Genomic DNA, 16,103 nt, shown 5'->3' on the forward strand with positions numbered 1-16,103 from the left:
GAGTTGGGGAGGTTGATAATTCTGGATACTCGTTATCATTCTCTGGTGCGAGTCCTGTCTTGGCGACTTGAGGGTTGAATTGAACATAACACTTGTACTCAATTGTGATTGTGCACCATTTTCTTGAGTTTTGGACACATGTTTGTAGTTAGCAGATCAGTTGTTCCTTCTCTGTAGTCCATGATCCTCTCGAAAGATACCTGTTTTGTCTAATGGGCATATTCCACTCGTTAGGCTTTGGACAGCCACCTGGGATCTGAACCATGTTCTAGTCAGGTTAATGCATACACCTTTTTTACTTCTGCCTCGTAATTTAAAGCTTCTTATGTTGAAGGTTTTGTTTTTGATGGCCATAAAATCAATGATGTGTATTAATGATCTACAAGTCCTTTGCTCCTTAAAGCTTTTTTGTAAATTTCGATATAAAACAATAAACAATAGAGGCCGAGAACTCATTCCACTTTTATTCAAATAGTACTTTCAGCGTTCCATCTAAGCAGACATATTGTTATCCTAGTACACTTTCCTGTTACTGTTGTCTCCTTACCTAAGGGAAAGTTAAATAATTTGAACACTTGGGGTATGTTGCACTTTATTGTGACGGAGCCAGACAGCTGCTTTCTACTGACCATCTATTTTTGACTGGGAGAAATGATGTTGTGCAAGCACCTGGTAAGGCTAGATGGATATTGTCCTACATCACCTGCTATTGAGTACAATTCATGAAGACCAAACACCCCATGTTGCACTTTCAAGACTTCCTGGCGTGATGTGAAATTTGGCCAGGAGTTCTACCACCAACCCTGATTTAAAAAGAAGAAAAAAAAAAGTGTTCCTGAGTCACAAAAAAAAGTTTCGATTTCTTTTCCCTCCCTCACCTCATCTTTTTGGGATGGGAGGCTGGGGTGGTCTGTTAGTTTGTTGGACATGCTGATTTGATAAATAGATGAGTTAGCGCCTCTAGAGTTTACCATTAACATGCATCACTCTGTTGCTTATTTTTGTTTGTGAAAGAATTTGTGTTTTCTTGAATAACTAACACAAGGTTCAACACGAGACTCATTCCCATTGGTAATCCACAGAACAGACATTATTGTATGTGGAAGATTGTGGGCAGTCATTCTTTCATGATACACTTTTTACTTTTAGTGTGTGTTACAAACATTGTTTTTCTCTCGTTGTAAGGCTCTGGAGGTTGAGCTACCTAATAGGACACTGGAGCTTCCTAGAAAGGCTCGTGAAAGAGGTCAGGCAGCTTATCAAGATGACATGGAATCCCTGGCGGGGGTATTGGTGGCAGTTAAAAGCTGCCTGGGCCATTCTGGGACCTAGTGGATGGAAAGGAATGGGGTGCATTGGTGGAGGTGGGTGTCATTATGTGAGACATATCCATTCTCCCTGCTTTGTTGATTTGCATCAGCTTTATGTGGTGGTGGCTGTCAGACACCGATGCAACCAGAGCCTCATGCAGTCTGAGCAGACAAGGCTTTCTGTAAAAGTAGTACCACAGCCCTTTGATGCTGGCAGGCATCCCCTTAAAAAGCCAATTTGGATAAATGCCATTAGAGAATTGATTGAAAATGGAGAAGAGCCAACTAAAATATTTACTTACCAGAACAATACTTATGCTCGCTGGTGTGGGACTTCAGTGTCATCCAGGCATTGTTCATAGATTGTCTGGTGAGGACTCCTTCATCTGTGCGTTGAGTACTTACCACTGCAGTGTTGTGCTGGGTCTTTTGGACAACTGACAGGGGGCTGTAGTTTCTTGGACCCTGTGCTGGGAGGCAGTGCATTTGTAGCAATAGACTCCAACACAGTATCATCATAGTGGTTGTTTATCTGTCAGGCACTCTGAATGTAAAATTGGAAACGTTTGGTTGCAGGTCACTTTAGGATCATAAATAATAACTCCACCATAAAGCGATTTGACAGATATGATCTTTTTCTCTCTTGGTTGCAGTATGTTCTCTTACTTTCAGTTCTCGCCTCTTTCAAGTCCACTCTTTGCTTCGCTCAACAGGGTGTCTTGACCAACGTTCCCAATTTATGTTGATCCCATTGACGTGTTTTTGAAAGCTTTGGTGTATATTTCTGCCCATGCCTTTTGAACTTAAATGTAATTCTCACTTTTCTCATGGAATATCCGTTTGAACCAATGCACAGTTGCCCTGTTTATCTCTTGATCCTTGAGGGCGGCTTCCTAACAGAGATCACTTTGGCCTATAGGTTCAAACATTTGCAAGCCCTGGTGATCCAGCCGCCACTCACTGTTTTCTATACAGACAAGCTGGCCCTACATATTTTCCCCTCCATTCTGCCTAGGGTGACCAACCGTCCATAAATTTCACGGACCGGCCGTAATTTGGACCTCCCGCCCGTTGTTCGTGAGGATTCCTTTTACGGACGCCTTTTGTCCGTGATTTTGGGCCTTGCAGGGAGCAGAGCTGTTCCCCTGGGAGTGGCCTCAGTTCCCTGATGGGGCCGCCTCGCACTCATCCTCTGAGCACAAGAGCAGCCCCAATCTGCCCATTGTCATTCTGTTTGCCGGCTGATTGCCACATACAGAATGACAATGGGCCAGTTTGAGCTATTACGGCATGTTGTGGGCCTCCTCCTGCTATGGTCCAGGGCAGGGCATTCTGTTAGGGTTAGATGGAAGAAATGTTCAAAACAAATGTACAAAGTTAAAAAGAAGAGGTTATAGTTGTTAGTCTCATCATTTCAGAGCAGAAGCATTTTCAATATTATATACAACTAAGCCATAGTTACTGCTTTTATATTTATTTTATGCACCTTACATCAATTGACAAAGCCAATAGTCATGGCTTATTGTAGGTCTAATCTTACTGGATGCAATGATAGAAACCGCAAAATACCAGTAAGGCGGCATATTATGCTGAGCACATATTTTTAGCTTGGGTATTTTAAGCCACACCCTTTATTACATCAGACACGCTCCTTGGAGAAACCCCCAGTTTTTTCATCCCACTTAATGCCCTGGAAACACCATGTCACAGTCACCTCATGGCCTGGCACTGTGCAACATGCACGACTCATGTCTTCCAAGTTAGTGAACCCTCCCCCACCCCAGCCCTTGCTTTATGAATTACAGCGAGGGTGACGTTTTTGATGGGCCTCTTGTCTGCAACTGGATGGGTGGGTGGAAGGATAGAGAAAGGGAGGATGGATGAGTGAAAGCATAGATGAATGATTAGCAGAATGGATGGGGGAAGGGGTGCACGGATGAGTGAAGAGAAGAATGTAAAGATGGATGAGTGAAAGAGAGCTGGAAGAAAGGATGGATGGATGGATGAGTGAAAGGGTGAATGACTGGCTGGATGGATGTGTAAGTGAAAGGATGGCTGGGTGGGTACATGGTTGGATGGATGAGTGACTGGATGGATGGGTGGAAGAGTGGATGGATGAGTGAAAGGATGGATTGGTTGAAAGGGTGGATGATGGATGGATGAGTGAAAGTGGATGGAAGGATAGATGATGGATAGGTTTGCAAATGGTTGAAAAGGTTTGGAAATGAATGGGAACACAGATGGAAGGATAGAATGAATGGTGAAAGACTGAATGATGGATGAAAGAATTAATCAAGACAAAATGTCAAGTTGGAATGGCGGATATCAGGGGTTTGATGGAAAGATAAATGGCTCAATCCTTGGACAAGTGAGCTCTTCTGGGTAGGGTTGTAATGATTTACTTTGCTTTCTTGGTGCCATAAAAGCTTCAGTTCAAAGTGGGAGGTATTTAAATTTTCTGGCTACTCCCTTACCTATGTGTTACTATTCTGTATTTGCTGTGTGCTTATGTGTGGGATCTATACATCATGCATATGACATTTTGAGTGACACCCAACTGCTACTTGAATGTTAACTAGTTATTGTAAATGTTTGCAGGTTTTGTTTTAGGTGAAAAGTTTTAGGGAGAGCCTCATAGTCAGTCAACAAAGACCTCATAGGCCGTCAACAAACAACTGACCAGTTGCCTCGAGGGGAACAGCATCCTGGCCCGTCCCAGTCCGGGTTCCGCAGCAACCACACTACCGAAACTGCCCTCATCGCCGCCACCGACGGCATCCGGGCCCTGCTTGACAACGGGGAGACCGCGGCCCTCCTCCTCCTGGACCTGTCAGCCGCCTTCGACACGGTCTGCCACCGCACACCACAAACACGCCTCCACGACGCCGGAATCCAAGCGAAGGCCCTGGACTGGACCACCTCCTTCCTCTCCGGCAGAACACAGAGCGTCCGCCTACCCCCCCCCCCCCTTCCGCTCCGAACCCACCGAGATCATCTGCGGCATACCCCAAGGCTCATCCCTCAGCCAAACGTTGTTCAACGTCTACATGGCACCGCTCGCACATCGGCACGACCTCAACATCATCTCCTTCGCCGACGACACTCAGCTGATCCTCTCCCTCTCCAAAGACCCCCACTCCGCCAAAACCAACCTCCACGAAGGAATGAAGGCCGTCGCTGACTGGATGAGAAACAGCCGACTGAAGCTGAACTCTGACAATACGGAGGTCCTCATCCTCGGATCCACCCCCTCGGCCTGGGACGACTCCTGGTGGCCGACTGCACTTAGGAGCACCCCCTACACCCACCGACCACGCACACAACCTAGGGGTCATCCTCGACTCCACACTGTCCATGACAAAGCAGGTCAGCGCCGTCTCCTCCTCCTACTTCAACACCCTCTGCATGCTTCGCAGGATCTTCAAGTGGATCCCCACCGAAACCAGAAGGATGGTCACCCAGGCCCTCGTCAGCAGTAGACTGGACTACGGAAACGCACTCTACCCCGGCCAAACTCCTGAAACTGCTCCAACGCATCCAGAACGCCTCCGCACGCCTGATCCTAGACATCCCTCGCCGCAGCCACATCACACTCCACCTGAGAGATCTTCACTCGCTCCTCATCAACAAGAGGATAACCTTCAAACTCCTCACCCACGCACACAGGGCACTCCACAACACCAGACCAGCCTACCTCGACAGCCGACTCATCCTCTACACCCCCACCCGCCAGCTCGGCTCTGCAGACTGCGCACTTTGCCACCGTCCCCCACATCCGAAGAGTGACCGCCGGCGGCAGATCATTCTCCCACCTCGCCGCCAAGACATGGAACACCCTCCCCATCCGCCTGCGGCAGACCGAAGACCTCCTAACCTTCAGGAGACTTCTCAAGACCTGGCTCTTCGAACAGTAGCAGCTGTCTGCCCCTAGCGCCTTGAGACCCTCACGGGTATGTAGTGCGCTTTATAAATGCTATGATTGATTGAGCGATTGATAGTGCCAGGAGTTGTACTTGAGATGTATATTGTGTTTGTAGCAATAGGCAAGGCGTCAAAAATAAACCATCTATAGTGTATAAACAGTGCCTTCTTTAAGAAAGCTGCAGGGAAAAGCACCTTTGTGACCTCCGTCAGCTTGTGCAATGCTCTGCGAAGCCCACATAAGCAAAGTCAGATTCCATTTTTTAAGTTCCACTTGCTGAAACACCCATAATTAGTTCCCCTATAGTGGGTTCATCACAGCAATCCTCCCTTTAGCTCAACTATGCGTGCCGCTTTACATCTCACAATGACACTCATGTATGAGATGCCAGTAACAAAGTCTATCCGAGCAGATCTTCCTGACCACTTCACTCACCAAACATGCCTGCTCAGGATCATGAGTTGTAAACAAAATAGACTGGACAACCCAGTGCAGTAACCATATAAATAGATTATCATCATATGAAATACCACAAAAAGACCTGCACAGTTGCACAAAGCTGCACGCATATCGAAAAAACGTGAAGTGCACAATTGTCTCAACCTAATATAAACTTATTTTGACTTGTACTTAAGTGGTTGTCTATTAACTTACATTTACACTATCGCACAACTTCCTCTGATGTGTTTGTAAAAATTACCTTTTGTCCCAAAGTTTTGTCCTGAATTTGACCTTCTGTCCTGAATTTTTGTCTTGAATTTTGACCCTTTGTCCTGATTTGCATCCATGCCTGTTGGTCACCTTCATTCTGTCTAAGATGGGGGTCTGCCTTCCACAAAGACCAGCAAATCACTCTTCCATTCCCTTATTCATCCTGCTTAAGAAAAGTAAAGTCTGCACAGTATGTACCCTAGAGAAGCTGTCTCTTACATGCATCAGACCAGATCAGAGTAACTGCTGGATGACCACCTTTTTGTTGGCTTCGCTGCAGCTAAGCAAGGAAACGGTCCCCAAGTACATTATTATGAGTAGAGAATGAGGGCCTTCTGGCTGGCATTCATGTGCAGTCAGTGAGAGCATGGTCACATCTACGTCTTCACTTGGCGTTGGGAGGTGTTCTTTTGACTACCCATTGCATGGAGGCCAGTTGGGCTGCACATAACTTTGCCAAGCATTTACTGCCTGGTGGCTGAGGTACAGAATGAGACAAACATCCCTGATATTGTGTTACCTGATTTATTTCGTTAATCAGAACTACTCGGTCAACCCTTAAATGTTTATTGCATAGGCACTCATTCTTATGGTGAAGAAGGTGCTGGAAGAAGTATTCATCAGAAAGAAAAGAAAACTTCCCACAAAATACTCATTGCACATTTTCATCCTCTTCAGACTATTCAGTTTATAATAATAGTTAAAGGCAGTTACTTCTATTCTTTTATTTTCTATTGTTGAGCTATTTTTCACACTACAGTTGGGTGTGGAAAAATGTAGGGGGCTAATAGCTGCCTTCCTGAAAGTGCTATATATAGTCAAGTGTTGTAACTTTCCTGAGCAAGCTGGCAGTGGTTGGGGTTGCATGGTACCATCAGCAGCGCTTGAGACCTGTTGCTAGAAAAAAACATTTCCGGATCCAGTCTGGAGCCTGGGGATATTCATAAGGTGAGGAATATGTTTGAAGATACAGAATCAACCTTAAATATGGTTTCCATGGCAAGGAACATTTCCTTCTTTCCACCCCTGCTGTCTGCGTTCTAAACTGCGCCCCTTCCTTTTGCCGAGTGATGTAGGGTTGTTTACCTATGTGTTGAGCAGTTAGAGGCACAGTTACTAGATTAAGTTACCACAGGAGGGTTGTATAGTCATCTGAGGTATGCTCATAATAAGAGTCGCTTGCAATATCATTATCATGTATGGCAGAGGGTACTTTATCCCCTATAATACATGGTCACAACATCACCTTTCCCACAAACCCCTTAAAACCTTTTATGCATAGCTCTTTCATATGAAAGAGAGAGCATGTTGGCTAACGAAAAGAATAAATATAGGCCTCAAATGCAAAGTTAAACAATTCACAAACCTGTTAGATATCTGTTGCAAAAAGATATTAAAAACAGTTCACTACATGTCAGTTTAATAAAAAATAAAAACAAATGCCTGCAGTAGCTTCGAATGTGCAGATCATGCAGAAAGATTCAAATTTTTGAATAATAATCTAGGGAGTGCAAAAAAAGAAACATGTTCTTTCTGTTTGTCACTATAAGCTACAAAAATAAAGCAGAAGAAAGCAAAGCAACATTTTATTTTCTTAGCTTTAAACAGCTGCTCCTTGATCTAACCTGCCTTTTATCTCGGCTGCTGGCAGCAGGCATTGTGATGTCAGAACTCAACTGCAATAACTGTTTATTACAGTTGAGTTCTGGCCACTTTTCTTTATAATTGGTGAAATTAGAGATGTGTGTTTATCCAGGGATTGCAGAATCATATGTATTATAGACAGAATAACCGCTATCTAATAAAAGAGGTTGGAAACAAAAATGTTTCTCCTGCACGTCTACCCATCTGGCTTCAGATCATGCTGTAGCACAAAGACTGCTACCTTAGTCACTGTAGACTACACCCTTCTCCTCAACAAAGATGAAGATTACCCCCTGCCTCCTGATATTGCTAGACCTCTCAGCTGCCTTCGACACTGTCTACCATCCATCCTCATGTGTTCCCTGTAGTCTCAAATGTTCTCCTACTACCTTTACAAACAACACCAGTTTATTCACATGGGTACCTGCAGACTCCTTCAGAGTTCTATATTTCCTTCCCCCCCCTCATCTTAAGTGGGCCTTGGGGTTCTACTCACAGCATATGGATTCAGCAATATGCAGATGCGACACAACTCTACTCAAAGTCTACTCTATTGCAGACATCCAACACCTCAAACACTGCCTACACCAATTCCACTCCTGGACATGCAGAACCTACTTGATGCTCAACCTCACCAATACAAAAATCTCTGTTATTTGTCAAGAATAATAAGCAATTTATTAACCAGTCAGGATATACCATAAACTGGACCACATCAACTCTGTTTTTAATTCATGGGTCAAAACCGAAGCTTCCCAGGCGGTGCGAGGTCCGGGTGGCAACGGAGAGATGCCGATATCTGGGGATTTATGTGACCCCAAATCCATCGCTTTTTTATGATGCCAATTTGCAAGGGCTCCTGAAACCCCTTCAAGCAGACGTCCGGCCTTTGCGGACCCTCCCACTGTCTCTCCTTGGTGTAAGCAGGGAGGACTTCCTGTTGAAGGAAGGTAAGCCCCCTTTATCCCTTGGTGTATCCCCCTCATTTGCATTTATTGCGCTGCCATGAGTGTTGAGCCCCTGGTTTCCTTGTTAATAGGGTCGGCACCCTTCTGGGGATCTGGGGACCCGCATGATCCGCACGTAGGAGCGTCCATCGGGCCACCCACCACTGTGAGTGCCATATGTTTGTTTACTCCTGAGAGACACGCAGTAATAGCATTTAGCTTGCATGTTTGCTGACGGGTTTTTAGCCATGGGTGAGAGAAAGTGAGATTGGGTTTCCTCAAGGTTCTTGCACTCTTTGTGGTGTGGGCACCAACTGCTATGGTGGACTGTGCACTGGGTCTGTGTTGTGACATTATTTCCGCCAGTCTGAGAGATTGACACGCTGGTGTTTTTATAATTATAGCCCTTTTGGTAAGAATATACAGATTTTCCTTGAATATCTTTTTCTGATGTAAGTCCCCGGCTCACCCCTGTGCCCCCTGGTGACGGTCACCGACTACAGGCTCCCCGCTGGGCGGCATGGCGAACTGCTACGACTATGCTTGTGATTAGATTTATGTTGATATTTGTATATTTATACGTGTATATACTTCTTTTTTGTAGTGTGTGTACATTCCTTGTATTAACCCTGTCCTGAGGAGGCCGAGGAAAATATATGGCCGAAACGCGATTGCGTAGACCCGGTTTTGAAGGAGGAGTCCTTGAAAATAAGTACAGTGTGGTTACTCACTGTTGAGTGTGCTGAGAAAGTCCGACAATAATTTGTTGAGTCGCAGCGCGCTCTGTGGACTTCCTTCCAGTGGTTCGTCCTGAAATTATTAGGAGGACACTAACAGAAAATTATATGTTTGTTTAGGGGTTAACTTTTTTGTGTTTATTAGTCTTTTCATGTTTGTGACGTTCTGCACATGTTCAATTTATGTATATTTGTATTGGTGTATTTTTTGCTTTGTTGCTTCCATCAAGGTCCGTGGTCATTTCTGATGCAGGAAAGTCCAAATATTTTGATAAAATCTGTCTAGATTAATAAACTAGATATAGAGTCAATTAGTGTGCTCTTGACCAAAGTTATTCTCTTATCTCTTCCTTTTGTACCAATTTGTTGCTTGCTCTTCATTGTTCCTTACCCAGGTATTAAAAGGGTCAATTGGGTATTACCCTGTTGTTTGCCAGATCTCCTTGGTAGGGCAGCGCTTTTCAAAATGATGGCGCTACCTTGGTTTCTATACGCTTTGCAGAACACCCCTTATTCAGAGTGCCGGACTTGTTATGGGATGGGAGTTCACCTCGGGTCGCACTGCAGAAACTGACCAGGGGTTGGTATGACGGAGAGATCACCCTTCTGGACCTCAAATTGTACTATTGGGTGTCCCAGCTAACAATAATAAATCGATGGGTCCACAACGGCTATAATGACCCAAGTCACCGGACGGATAAATGGTTAATGTGACAGGGTGGATACCGCAAGGCTCTGTACACAATCCCCAGGCACCAGGACCTAACTGGCCCTACTGCCCGCACAATAGAAATTTGACACATGCTTAAGAAGAAGCTAGGGTGGCACAAGATGATTACCCAAGTTACACCCCTCTGGGGGCCGGAGTGGCTCAGTGGGCTCTGCTCCTGCCCTGGATTTGACAAGTGGGACTCGATGGGTATCTCATTGGTGGGCGATTGTGGAAAAAGAACAGGGTGGTCCCTTATGCTGAACTCCAGAGGGAGTATCAACTATCACAGAAGGAAACCTTTAGATACCTACAAATCAGTCATGCCCTCAAGGCAGCAATCACAGCGGGGACATCGCTCCCGGAGGCGTCCCCTCTCGAGGACAGACTACTTCTTGACCCTGTGCCTAAAAACCTACAAGAAAATGATCAACAATAGGCCTGACTCACTAATGTGCCTCAGGCAACAGTGGGAAGCTGACATGGGGGAGTTAGAAGATTGGGGGTACGCACTGGCCTCCCCTGTGAAATAGCCATCCCCATGAGATTGAAACTGGTCCAACTCAAAATCCTCCACAGGGCCTATTTGGCGGCGGGAACTCTGGTTAAGATGGGGAGGAGAAATGATGCACTCTGCCTACGACATTGCTCTCTTGAGGGTACCTTTTCTCATTTACTCTGGGAATGCCCAGCCGTCCAGACTTACTGGGCAGGGGTTATGTCCAAACTGGAAGCTCATCATCTCCCCGAAGCTCTGCTTATTAAACATATGGGATGCCGCTGATTTAACCACCACTAAACAATCCTGGGGCACTCTGGGATTGGCCCTAGCCAAACGTAACATAGCACAAAACTGGGGAGTCGAGGAGTTGCAGACAGTGGGAAGATGGGAGGCAGACATGGACAGATCCATGATTGCTGGAAAGGCGTCTTCAAAAATAGGAGATGCCCTAAAAAATGGGATTGTAAATGGGCGGCATGGAATGGGTATTGAGGTGAGATCTGCTTATCTCCAACTGTTTCATTGTGTTTTAACGAGGAGGGGACACGAGATCCAGCGGGTGATGTGGGAGAATAATAATTGATTGGGAGATGTCCAAGACGGACATATCTACTGCTATGTGCACATGTGATGTACCCCTTATTAACCCTACTGTAATGCTGAGATGTTGTTATTCAAAGTTTTATTCAATAAAAAGAATATATAAAAAAAGAATAATAAGCAAGAAATAGTACATACTGGCTGGCTCAATATTATGAACCTTGCTGACTTTTGAACCCCAAATTCCCCCCAATGACACGTCGCTTGCATTCACTCTGGACACCAACCTCCAACTCAAGGAAGAGATTGCCATGAAAGTAAAAGTGAAATCCTTCCACCCAGAAAGTAACTTTAGAACTGCTGTTAAATCTCTTGAGCTTGTGAATGTGAATGGTAGAAATGTTTTGCTCAGCCGTCGCCCAGACTCCACCTTTGCCTTACTTAAGGGCATCCTTCATGTTGCAGCACATCTCATCCAGTCCTTTTAAAAATATCAATCTTAATGGAACTCCACTGCATTTTGTTTGCCAGCACCATGTTCAAAACCAGCTTCATCATTGAAAAAGCCATCCTGACCTTCAACCCCACTTATCTACCTACTGCCTGCAGGCAGGACACCCTTCCAACTGGAGAAAAAATGTTTTGTAAAAAAACATTCACAATCTAATAAGCCTTCTCTATCTTTGCACACTTTAGCTGGAATAAAATGTGTAATCATCAGGGTTGCCCCAACCATTATCCAATTCAGGATAGAATTAAAAATGCACCCCTTTAAATAACACTACACCATGATGCAGTAAGAGTCCTCAGACCAGATACTTATCAATCAATCAGGTGTCCCCTTGATCCTTAAAATTGATTTTTCAAATGTTAATCTTGCGCTGAAAAACTCTAGTAAAAAAATAAAAAGAAGTCAAACTGTTTTTTTGTTTTTTTTTTAATTATCAACATTTTTACTTTCGTTTTGTGGTACATTTTATACATTTCAGCATCTATCAAATTAAGATTTCACAGAAATCCTTTAAGTCCATCTCTTCTCGTCTCTAACGATTAATTCTTTAGCTCACTATAGGTCTAACACTTGCCTTGTTTATACATTCAGATACACAGTAATCTTGCATCTGTTCCAGTACAGCCACTTAATTCTTGGAATAAATAATTTACACTACACATCTGAAGGTGGCAACAATCCGTGGAAAGGATTGACTGCTTACAGGTCTTAAAGGCAGATAATTTATGGATGACACCTCCCTTTATCAGATCACTAACCAAGAGGCTGCTTACTTAGCATGCAGATTCGTTTTGCTGAAATACAAAAAGTTGCAAGATAACTTACACTGCTCCATTTAACATGGGGATATGAAGGATAATCTACTGTTTTAAATGATGTGATTAATGATTTATGTTAAGCTTTAAAAAGCACTCTATTCCCCATTAATGATTAAAAGCAAGCCATTGGGGCAGACTGTTCTTGCATTCAGAGTTCTAAGAATCAAAATACAACCAGTAGAAACAAATTTGTTAGTTGAGATATTAATATTCAGTACTAAAGTTGGGGTTTAGTGACAAACAATATCTTGAACATACTATTGTAAAAATGAATGAATGACAACTTGACCCACTGCAGGTGCCTGTCTGTGCCCTAATAAAATGGTATCTGATCCTCTCCCTCATAAAGTACTCTCACACCGCCAAAACCAACCTCCACGAAGGAATGAAAGACGAGTGGATGAAGACCAGCCGACTGAAGCTAAACTCGGACAAGACGGAAGTCCTCATCCTCGGATCCAGCCCCCTCGGCCTGGTGGCCGACCGCACTGGGAACAGCTCCAACACCCACCGACCATGCACGCAACCTAGGGTTCATCCTCGACTCTACCCTCTCCATGACAAAGCAGGTTAACGCCGTCTCGTCCTCCTGCTTCAACACCCTCCGAATGCTCCGCAAGATCTACAGGTGGATCCCCACCGAAACAAGAAGAACAGTCACCCAGGCCCTGGTCAGCAGCAAGCTGGACTACAGAAACGCCCTCTACGCAGGCGCCTCGGCCAAACTCCTGAAACGACTTCAACGCATTCAGAACGCCTCTGCACGCCTGATTCTCGACATCCCTCGCCACAGCCACATCACACCCCACCTGAGAGACCTGCAATGGCTCCCCGTCAACAAGAGGATCACCGTCAAGCTCCTCATCCACGCACACAAGGCTCTGCTCCACCGACCTCGCCCTCACCACAGTCCCCCGCATCCGAAGAATGACCTCTGGCAGCAGATCGTTCTCCCACCTCGCCGCCAAGACCTGGAACACCCTCCCCATCCCCCTACAGCAGACCCAGAACCTGCTAACCTTCAGATGACTCCTCAAGACCTGGCTATTCGAGCAGTAGCAACACTCCCCAGCCCCTACTCCATTTTCATCCTTCTTTTGTCTTCCTAATGTGCATTGTAGACCTGTAGAGATAATTTGCTTAATTTTGAACTAGTTAGAAAAACGGGATCATTCATAGAAGTGTTACTTATTAAATTAAACTCTGGGCTGCTTGATGTCACTTACAGTTATTATTCAGCTGGGGACAACTTCTTTAAATTGCTGTTTAGATTAAATACAATTTTTAATTCAATGAGAGGGTACATTTAAAATAATGGGACATTCTTCGAAACATCAGGATTGCTTCTCAAACAATGTGTTTACATTTAGTGTAGCAAATGTATAGTTCAGTACTCCTTTCTGAAATGGTATGAAGGTGCAAACTTGGGTAGCCTTTTTGTCCAAATGTTTATCCTATATGAAACTAGCTCAATATAACTGGAATCCGTTAACATGCTAATTCCCAGTTTGCTATGTTCCACATAATTTTAGGTGGGTTGTGGAAGGCCCAATAAGATATTTGTGACCTTGTTTTAGTTGATAGCATAGTATTATCTATAAAATTGTACGCCCATATTTCAGCTTGCTATTTAGCTTTTACCACTAATGCAGCTGAATACACTTAGTGCCCTGTGAACTGAGCATCACAGGATGAAGAAAACCTACTACTTAAATAGCCATAATGTATGGCCTTTTCTAATGGTTTGTAGACTTTGCAGAACTACAATAGACATTAGGAAGATGAAAGAGTATGGAAAATTGTGAAATGAAATACGTGCCCACATGGCAACAAGCATTTGCAATGCAAATAGGTCTTGCATTTGTGAGTTAGAGCTATTGACGTTGTAAATGGCAATGTTTTTCACCTACACGTTTTATTTTTGGAGTGAATGTATGTAGTGTGCAAAATCCCTTGGAAAGGCCTGGTACTTCGTAATAAATATATTGAAAAAGACGCAAAGTGTTGAATGTGTCAACAAATGCTTGGCACGTATCTCATGGGTGAGGTGTCGCCACACATGCACACCGTCGTGCTTTACTGATGCAAAACTCATTAATAAAAGTAGTGCTTACAGACTAACCAACGCAATCGGGATCGGAGCATGTGAATCCGAATCCCGGCTTCTCATTCATTTTCTAGACTATTTGACTCACTCTCCTGCGTCTTGGTTATCCCCCAAACACTGGGAGGCAATGAAGTTTGCCAGGGGGGCTTCGGGGGTACATGAAAATGTATTCATTGCCTAATTGTCAAAGGTCGCCCGGTGCTATTAGTTAAGTGTGCAGATTTCATTAAGATATTAAGAGTACTTTACTCGCATCTATGAGAAAATCCACATTAACTAAACAAAATGCCATAATGCGTGTCAGTTTTCACAGTGTTTTAGACAGTATTGGTTGCTTAGTTTCATTGCATTAATTTTTGTATATACTCTTTTACACCGCATCCAAAGTAGGTTACCTAACCCCAAAGCCCCTAGTTGTTAAATGACCCATTGAAGGGAGTGTTTTACAGTTGAGCAAATGTGTCCAAATGTAATTTTGGTAGTGCCATGGAATGATCAGCCAATGAGGTACTCGATGAGCAGGTATTTAACTACACGTTCAAAACAAATGGTATTGTGGCTATTGTTTCTTTGTACACAACCACCTCTCTGAATGTGTTTATTAACACAGAGCTCCATCTACCAGACAGTGCTCACAGAGGGACGACTAAAGTACAGAACAAAATTTATTCATTTATCCTGAGTGTGAAGGCACCCGGAAGGCTTAGGTGCTCGCCTGGAGAGGCTAGGGATCCCAGCGCTTCTACAGACTCTGCCGTGCTCCTCTGCACCAGCAGGGCACAGCTCAGAATCTGCCGCTTCTGCTAAGAATAGGTGAGGGGGATGAGGTTGGGGCATGCAGGAGTTGCCAGCAGATTTCCAGGTTATTGAAAGTGATGATTCTGACGTGAGGCATTGGAGACTGACTTTGTCTGTTTGTCTGCACCAGTCTATTTCTCTACCATCTACCGGGCTCACTATCATGTATCCACTCATCTCTCATTGTTTGAGGTGCGCGAGCCAATATATTAATTAGCAGGTAGAGCCAGCCGGAGACGAGCCAAGCATATACGAGCCAGTGGGCGAGCCGTGAAAATGATCGGCATGTTAATCATACAGTAAACATGATGTAAATGTGCGATAATGTCTCTTCAGAATTAAAATAAGTGCATTTCTTTAGCGCGTCATCTCAGTACACAAGATTATAGCACTGAATTAAGAGGAAGTTATTAAAAGTGCTCGTTTTAAGCATGAGTTAAAACACTGCCGCTCCTCCCGCCCGACAACAATGCCATTTGTAAACTAAGAGGCGTCAGTTGCCATGCATACCCCGAATGTTGCCTAGAGTCTTATTATATTTAGAGTAGCATTAAAATCTAGTTAATTAAACACGAGAAGTTTTTGTACAGCATGCATCTTGAACTCGCATGTTTCAAGGTGACAATAATAAAGATGAAAACGGAAGTGCCGGCAGGCAAGAAAACACGAACGGGAGTGGGGTGGGAGGGGGGTGAGTGTGAGAAGTCACAGACTGAGGGAGGAGACGGTGGGGTGGGGAGACAGGGAAGAAAATAGTGTTAGGAGTAAAGGGGCCAATAGCTGTGGAAGGATACAAATGATGAATGAGTAGGGACTAACCAGCCTCAAACCAATCGGAAGGCAGCAT

General features: G+C 44.4%; 1 protein-coding gene across 4 annotated transcripts in view; it reads left to right on the plus strand.

Moving 5' to 3' along the window:
* The window catches only part of PRIM2 (DNA primase subunit 2), a 1,241,637-nt gene that overhangs the window by 836,503 nt on the left and 389,031 nt on the right, over positions 1–16,103 (plus strand). The window lies entirely within an intron of this gene.

The sequence above is a fragment of the Triturus cristatus genome, chromosome 6, assembly GCF_964204655.1.
Source record: "Triturus cristatus chromosome 6, aTriCri1.1, whole genome shotgun sequence".
Classification (NCBI taxonomy): Eukaryota; Metazoa; Chordata; class Amphibia; order Caudata; family Salamandridae; genus Triturus; species Triturus cristatus.